We start from the raw sequence: 7,402 nt of genomic DNA on the forward strand, positions 1-7,402 counted from the left end.
TCAAGATGTAGCACTTCCCTCGGCTGGTAATAGGCAATGGTCCCACAGCATCAATTCCCCATTTTTCAAAAACATCATAAGCAAGAATTGTCTTCCTCATTTCAGGCCTTAATATCCGTCTACTGTGAGCTTGGCATTGTTTGCATGACCTGCACCAATGATTAACATCCTTATGAACACTTGGCCATACATAACCTTCCTGCAATACCTTATGCAAAGTGATCTTTGAGGCAAAATGTCCACCGCATGCTCCTTCATGGTTTTCCTTAAGAATTTTGTAGATTTCTTCCTTCCAAGGTACCCGTCGCATTATCAAGTCAATTCCCTTCAAATACAAAGCATCACCAACCATCACATACCTTGCAGCTTTCCTGATGAAACCATATTTTTTTGATCTTTCAATACCATTAGGAATCATCCCTGTTAATAAAAACTCCTCAACATCCTGTAAATTCTCCCTGCCCCCACAATAAAATGATGCATGAGCTTTAAGAACAAAAATTTCACCAACAATCATTCCCTGGGCTGCTTCATGAGCCTCCTCATTATGGCTTCGATCCACATGCTTAAGACTCCAAGCTTCAAATTTACCACCGCCAGTACACTGTATGCACACGCACACACTCCTGCCTTATCCATCTAGGTATGAGTAATTTTCGTGGCTCTCTGGATCCCCTCCTCTCTCTTCCCCGTCCCCCCACCATCGCCAGTACACTGTATGCACACGCACACGCACACACTCGCACACGCACACGCACGCACACGCTCGCACACGCACACGGACACGCACACGCTCACGAGTCTGATCTGCTACTCTTTTATAAAAAAAAATTCCGTTGGGTTCCTAATATATATATATATATATATTCAGGTTTCGAAGTTCGAATGCGGTAGCATTGCCCTTGGGATCGCACACAGCCATGTCATTTGCGACGGCAACTCACTATGGCATTTTATGATTTCTTGGGCGGTGGAGTGCGCAAGGGGTGAACTCATGTCTGTGCCTCCAGTCCATACGCGTAGCCTTCTGAAGATTGAAAAACCGTCACCAGAGAAAGACGCCTTGCAACTTACGGAGGTTGAGGATGTCAAAGAGAAGGGCAACAATACCTGTACGCCTTCAATTTATAACGTACCTGGTTAAACTAGGTTGGTTTCGATGTGTTGAAGTATGTTATTTTTAGACGTGTTGGTTTAGTTATCCATTAGGGGAATTTTGGACTCAACTTTGGGCCCTCTAAGAAGTGCCAACTAAGCTTAGAGAGAGATAATCCAAAAAGCCTAAAAAATAAGGTGAAATTGATTTTGGCATATTTTCTCTTGGCATTTTCTTGAGATATAGAAGATATATTTCTATTCTTAAATGTACATAAACATGATAGAATATTGTCAGTTCTCGAAGTCTTCAATGTGTTCATGTACTATATGTACTACGTGAACAATGAATTGGTCAATTCTTCAAGTTTAATGGCTTATATCTCAAAATCTCTACGTACAAGCCAAAATAGAATATTTCTTGAAATTTAAACCAAGGATCATCCAAAAATAGTTCGAGTTCCTTCCCTGGAAGAAATTTCACCTCAAATTTTGAAGGTTTTTGACTTCCCTCCCTACTACAAGAAACTTTACCACCTCAAATTTCAAAGTTATTACATATCAAAGTTTGCATGTATTGGTACCTTTAAAATCAAGGTTTTTCTTGCAAATTAGTTGGACTCTTTACTTTTTTTTACTATTTTGGCACCTTTCTCTTTCCATTCTGATTTTTCTACTAATCAAGAGCAAGGAGGAACACAGAGAGAATTAAGAGGATGGCGGGGGATCAAGAGCAAGGAGGAATACAGAGAAAAGAGACATTTACAACATGCACCTCGATCTTGAACATGAATATGAACCTCTAAGTAAGAGAAATAAACCTAATACTTTGTGTAATGCTTCTAAGGAAGTAAGCTCCTTTCTATTAACTGGTTTATGGTTTCTATTGTGATATTTTATGAATAGCAATCATTATTGCATATGTTCATGTATATCAATTTTTGCATTCAATATGATATCAGATCATTATTGCACCCTGATAAAGAATCAACGACAGAACCTTCTGGCGCACATTTAAGTCTTCTTTTAGATCGCCAGTATGTAGAAGCATTGATGAACGAGAAGAAGTATAAGAAGGTCTCAGAAAAGTAAATAGATGACCAACTCAATCCACAAGACATCTAGGCAATACTTGATGAGGCTGGTATATCACACACAGGTACTCAGCCATTTATAAGACTTTGCAAGAAAAGATGAAGGATTCTAGTATGAAAGGATCATTATTGCCAAATCCTTCTTTGGTAAAAAAATGCGTAAACAAGTAAACGAAGAGGTACTGGAAGCACTAGGAACCCCATTTCATATTGAAGACACCTATGCTGCACCAACAGGAGATGTAGTCTACAATAGATACAATAATATTTTCTACAACTTGGAGGCCTTACAATCATATGCTGTTAAGTTATTTGAAGTTACTCTTGAAGAATGTGATGGTGTCCTCAAATTTATGCAAAAGCTTGATGAGTGTCAAATTGTGAAGGAGAGAAAGTTAGAAAGGGTTACCATCACACTGATAAACAGGGCACTTGATACATCTATTCTAAAAGATGATCCTAGATGGTTTAGTGTTCAATTTGAAAACAATATATTGTCGTTGGGATCGTTTGAGGTAAAATTTATTAGGCTCGGATATGTTTGTGAAAAAAGAATTACATATAAAAAATACTAATGGGTGTTGCATTTCTATGTTTCTTATGTATTGCAAGTAGAATTAGAGAATTTTGATGTTCTGCATTGGGTCTTTCATAAGACATCGATACCCGAGATCATCAGCGAGAAATGGTAAAATCTTGGATGTGGAAGGCATGGGACAATATAAAGTGGAGTGGCATATGGCGGGTGATCTTAAAACTCTGAAATGTACACAATGTGTCAAAGGGTGCCAATTCAAAAAGTCTCTACTTATATTGCATGTGCAGTACAAAGGTGTTTGATAAGAGGTATTGGGAGAAGGCATCGGATTGAAAGACCCAAACTTCAAGCCAATTCTCGATATTCCATTGTCAAGTGTCCACATTTATACAATGCATGCTCTTTCCAGAATCATTGAAAAACTCTTGTTTTTATACATATGTTTTACATGGACTCTACAGCCCAATACAACAAAGGTTACATCCATCAAAGCACTAGAGAAAGTTCTATCAGACATTGGTCTGCATGGTGGACATGCAAAAATTGAACAAGATGAAAAAAGGTCTAAGGATGGGAAGAATGTACCTAAGAAACCTTCCATTAGGGGGTGTTAAAGCAAGAAGGTTTCTATTTGAACCAACACCAGAAGGTCATAGAAGAAGACGATCAATGCAGATCGTAAAATACAACAGATGGAAGTGCGTTCACAATGCAGTAGTAGACTATGCAGACAATGGTCAAGCAAGAACACGGAAAGCCAAGGTGTGGAAGTCTCTAGACACTATGTTTAAGTTCTGTGACAAGAAAGTGTGGATGAAGGAGGACCATGAAATATTTCAAACAGTGCTAGGTGAGTTCAAGAGATCAATGATTGATGCATGGACGGATCAACACATCACCCACTATATGGTATTAGATTGATTATGCATTGAACTAGTTTTTATAGTGTATATTAAACAATATACTAATTAATGTATTCTTTTATTCTCTTGAAGCATATTATATTCCATCATACCCCTTGGTTTGCAAGAAGTATGGTAGTTTATCAATATGGTCAACCCAGGGAATGGAGAAAACACATTATTAAGCACGCTCCGGGTATTTTAATCATACAAGACATGGTGGAGGAGCAAAAAAAGCTAACAGTTTAGAGGAATTACATCAGTGGACATATAGAAAGCTTGTACACAAAGCCAAAAAGAAGCAGCAGTTCAAAGCATCCCAAATTAATCAAGCAGTAAAACTTGTGAATAAAGAAAGAAAACAAGATATATGGAGGAGATCTAATGCAAGTATTAAGCATGCAGAATGGTGAGTAACAAAACAAAGAAATGGAGAGATTTGGATACCCATAGATCCATGATTAACATTTCAAATTCAAAAATGATCATATGCAAACTGTCATGACATTATACGAGAGAGAATATTATTACAAGAGATAGGAAAATACTACTACTCCTTAACCTGCTCACTAACAACCTCGGGTGCATAAAGCCTTGCCCTTTTTGAAGATGGCTCTGCAACATCCTATAACTGGTAAACTGGAGGAACCCTCGGTTTTGTGAATCTCATAAGCTCCCTTATGCCATAATCACTTAGCATATTGGGATCCTTAATCCCACACGCCAATCCATAAGCAGTATAGGCTAAGTAATATTTACTCCTTAGTGCATAGACTCCAGGGCCCTACCCAAAGATTCGCAATGCTAAACTACTTCTCCAAAAGCATGACTTTGTCTGCATTCCACACTTGACGGGATATGCCCCAAGGTATCTGGATAATGTCTTAATTGCAAACAAAGGAAATTTTGCATTGTCTTTCGAGAATTTCTTGTGGAATATAATGAATTGTGGAAACTTCCAGCGGTTTATGTACTCTCCGAGTGCTAAGTCCATATCGAGTCCTCCCACGCATTTGCGTTCTCCATGTATGATAGAGAAACTCATCCTCAAACACAACCAGCTGCAAAACAATATTGTCGATGAGCCAACACAACAAATAGAATAAGCTACTCAGCATGATAAAAGGTAATTAACAAGTAAACACACCTTTTGATTTTCGTCATTAACAAAAGTAAATCATTTGTCCATATATTGATTGTTGAGTTAGTGTCTTGGACTGTCGATGAGGACGCCCCTTCCCTTCCCATGTGTAAAATATTAAGTCTTTGCTGAATAGCCTGAAATTCCCCTTCAGTGTGGGAAAGTTGGATTCATAGCTTTTTGCATCCTTGTACATCATGGATAATGTGTCGGCAGCAGAATGGAACTCACTGTCCTTGACATTTGAATCCAATAAGAGATACTTATCCAAATCTGGATCCACAAAATCTTCATCTTCCTCAAGATTTTGTGCAATGATGGCCCTTGCTTCCACTATCATAGAGAGCTGCTCGTCACCTAACCACTAAGGTGTCTTCTCTTCTGAGCGCATCAATATCCAACTGCTCACTTAAGTCCCTCTCTGCAGAAGCCAAGTTTATCTCCTCCGCAATCTCTTGAACTTCATCTTCTGCTCTTGGAGATTCCTCTGGCTTCAAATCAATTTTTTCATTTGCAACTTCTTTATCCTCAGGCAGCACATGCAGGTAGCAGATAAATCCACAGTGGTAAGCAACGAGATGACACTTGCGATTGTGAATGGGGCACTTACTGTGTGTCTTCTTCTTATCATATGGCACCTTTATCCCTGTTCAACTTTTCTCAGGGTTGTTGAAGGCACGATAGCATTCACATGTACGTACTGGATGTCGTCAAACATGATTGTACCACTCAAAGTGGTCTGCTGAAATTGCTGCCCTTTCTCCTCAAGATACGAACGAGCAGAAACGATCATGTCTTCGATGGAGAAATTGAAATTAAACATACGTGAGATTTCAGGATGGCGATGATGCTGTCGAGCTTTATACAGGAAGTCAAACAACTTTTCATTTGGGGTTTCTTGAAGGCCAGCATCAGACTCAACCTTAATCCCGAAAGGTTCCATCTACAAGCCAGGAAATATATCAGGACGACAAAAGTTGTGTGTAAGATAATAAAGGATTAGCCAAGATCAGTATAATGCGTTGGAGAAATCTCACCGACATCTCTAGTCGTGTTGTAGTAATTTGATGAAATATTAGTGAGAAAATGAAATTGCAAGGAAAAATGTGCCAAAGTCACTGCAACAGGATATGTGTGGGAGAATTCACAAGGAGCCGTCTCTTCACGTTATAGTGATTTGATGCAATATTTCAAAGGCAATGACGATTGTAAGAAAAATCACTACAAGAACGACAGTAGGACAAATCACTATAACGCGATATGGGTGGGAACCGACTCCCCTCTTCACGCTGTAGTAATTTGATCAATTATTTGTAAGGGAAAAATTAATTTCTTAAAAATCTAAATGATGAAATCTTTGAAAAAGAAAAAAAAGAATGACAGTAGGACAAATCACTATAACGCAATATGCTTGAGAGAGTTCGCACCAAGACCTCTTCTCGCGTTGTAGTGCTTTCAAGAAATTTATGCAAGAAAATTACCATTGTGGGCAAAATCACTACAATGCGATATGGGTATGTTAGTTCTCACCGAGATCCCTCTTCGCGTTGTAGTGATCTGATGACATATTTGGGAGAAATAAATTAAATTCTTAAAATTCTAAAAGTAACAATCTTTGATGGAATATTTATAAAACAATTATACAACTTCGGCCAAATTGAAACACGGAAATATTCAAAAACATACCGCAAAATCAACTAGGAGAGCAAGAAGCAACCAACAAAGTTGACTGTAGGAGAGCAAGAAGCAGGGTAAAGGTGATGATTGCGAGAAAAGTTGCATGAGATGACTGCGAGAAAAATTGCACGAGATGACTCTGCGAGAAAAATTGCACGATAGCAAGAAGCAACGAATAATGAATGTTGGTCACCTTTATCCACGAAAATGAGGGAATGGTCATTTTGCCGCGTAGTCACTAAAAGAGGACAAATTTCGAGACGAGCCATTAAAGAGTACCATGAAAACGATATATTTTTTTAGATTTTAAAATATGTACTTAGATACGTATTCAATCAGATAGATACGCTTTAAATATCTAAAACGGCTAAATTTGGAGCCGTTTTGACCGTCAACATTCTACTAATTAGCAAGTTAGCGAAATTCCTTACACAGCCCATTTTGAGACGTTTTTGGCCCTAATGTGAACTATCCTTGGTTGTAATAGCCTCATCTTGTTTAGCACTAGGCCCAGGTTGAGGTTGATGCTCCTTATGCACTTCTTGGGATGTAAAAGCTTGATCCTTCATGTTTTGTTTAGAGACTTCTTGAGAGCTAGTGGATGCACTCTTAGTTTGCTTGTTGCGGTTCTTTTTCCTCCTAGTGGTCTTTTTTCTATTGGAATGTAGGATCTTGTCCACTGGATTTGCCTTTGCATCCCTAGTTCGAGGTGTCTCATCAGTCTGCATTTCGGGATTTCGTGTCTGTGATCTAGTCATGACTCTAAGTGGCATGACATCCTCATTCTCTGATGAAGGTGGCAATGGAACTGCCTCTACAAAGTTGAGTGAGACCTTTGGTTGAGAGGTGCCTTCCTCATGTGGTTTCAGCAAACAATCCTTTGGAAAGTGTTCTACACAACACCCTACACTGTGGTACTTTTATATTGGATCGAGCTGCTTGCCTTTGGTGATGT

This window comes from Cibotium barometz, chromosome 16, assembly GCF_041138505.1.
Source record: "Cibotium barometz isolate CiBa-2024 chromosome 16, ASM4113850v1, whole genome shotgun sequence".
In the NCBI taxonomy this organism is placed as follows: domain Eukaryota; kingdom Viridiplantae; phylum Streptophyta; class Polypodiopsida; order Cyatheales; family Cibotiaceae; genus Cibotium; species Cibotium barometz.